Source organism: Echinops telfairi, unplaced genomic scaffold (assembly GCF_000313985.2).
Source record: "Echinops telfairi isolate 266 unplaced genomic scaffold, ASM31398v2 ScPeMD7_7469;HRSCAF=8507_1, whole genome shotgun sequence".
Classification (NCBI taxonomy): domain Eukaryota; kingdom Metazoa; phylum Chordata; class Mammalia; order Afrosoricida; family Tenrecidae; genus Echinops; species Echinops telfairi.
The window spans coordinates 88155131-88156961 of record NW_022111373.1 but is presented as its reverse complement, the minus strand read 5'-3'; positions in this window follow the sequence as shown (position 1 = coordinate 88156961).

The following is a 1831-nucleotide window of genomic DNA, read 5'->3' as shown; positions in this document are numbered from 1 at the left end:
CTCTTGCTCTCTGGTGATCAGAGCATGCTGCAGCATGTTGCTGCTTTAGCTATTTCTCTGCCTCAATCTGTGTGCTCCACTACCTGTGAGCCAAGCCAACCCATGGATCCTGTTTCTAAAGCTTGATGCTCCCTTTAGACCTGCTTTATTGTGATATTGCTGCATACGTCACTTGAGCTTGAGACTGGTGGATCCTGTCAACTTGTATTGCTTATGTTCATATCATCCAGGCCTGCTTCACTCTGCTCCAGAGCTACTGACTATTGGTGACCTACCCTGTGTTTGCTGCCTGTGGGGAGACTCTGCTTGCCTCGCCTTGCCTTGCCTTGCCTTGCCTTGCCTTGCCTTGCCTTGCCTTGCCTTGCCTTGCCATGCCTTGCCTTGCCTGAGGGAGGACACTGCTGCCTGCTTCCTTGACCTTGGACCTGGCAGTTCATGTGAGTTGAAGGACTATCAGTATATTAACTGTTCCACAGAAGTGAATTGAGCTGAACTCTCTGTATGGCTGTGTGGACTAATTAGCTGTTATATTCCTTCTCGCTGTATAAACCCATATATTCATAAGTGTCCTGTTTTTGTTTCTCTAGAGAACCCTGCAAAACATAAGAGGAATCTTAAGAAGTGGTGAGTTTATGTTGACAAAGGAGGAATGACTCAGAAAAGGTAGTTGAGAATAGTTGCGTAAGTCAAAAAATGTAGTCAATTCACTAAAGTATGCATATTGAATCTATTGAATTGATGTCTGTCTTGCTGTGTATTTTCTCAACAACAATAATATAGATAAAATTTAAAGGGGAAATAAAAAGATTTGTGGGAAACAGACAGGGAATAGAGTGTATGAGGACAAACTCTCAACATTCATAAGTTAGGGAGTCTGGGGGGGCCAAGGATCCCATGTAGGGACCCTCACGTTTGTGGGTTGGAGTTGCATCCCACTCACATTCTCAGAAGTAAAAGTTATTCCCCATGATGTCCCCGCATAATAATGCCAAATCTAAGGTGTTGTTTGCAAACACATGGTCACTGATTATACACTTGGAGGTCAACTGCTTGAAGGTTATCTGCCTGAAGGTTGTCAGACATCTAAGGCAATCAGACACTATTATCTGTCCCATCCTAGTAGGACCCACTCCCTTCTGATGAGGATTACGGATTGTTCCTCTGAAGGAGAGCCCAAAGACACCTGAGGTCAAGCCAACTCAGGCAACCAAGGTTAAGCTGTCATCTTGACTCTAAAGCGGGCCCATCTTGTTACACATATGTCTTCCTGTCACATGTGTGCCCCTAGTGTGCCTCCCCTTCCTATTGAGTATACACTCCTAGTTTGTACCCCTCCTGTTACATTATGCCTATTGTACAACCCCTTCCTGTTACATATGTGCTTGTCCTGGCCTGCGTGCCCAAGATTATATAAACTCATGAGATTAGATTACACCTTTCTTTGCATGGACTTGGCTCATGAAGTCATGGCTGTGAAGGTGAGCACTTGCTGCTTTATCTTGTCTGATGTCTCTTTAATTCACTCTTCAATTACACAACTGTCCCTTGGACCCATTCAGTTGTGGGAGGCTAGTCACCCACAAAGAGCAAAAGAAAGAACTTAGCCAAAAGCATACTGGAATCGACAGGAGTCGTAATCTCTGAACAAAATGCCACCACTGACACCACGATATTGATGTAGGAATACTAGGGCCTCTCTCTCTTCCGCGATTCTCCTTCTGCAAGTGGGGCCTCCCAATGGCTGCACCAAATTCTGAGTTGCGACAAGAGAGCTTATTGGTTCTTCCATTAAGGATCTGTACAGTGCAGAGAAGAAAGAAAAACTAGAGGG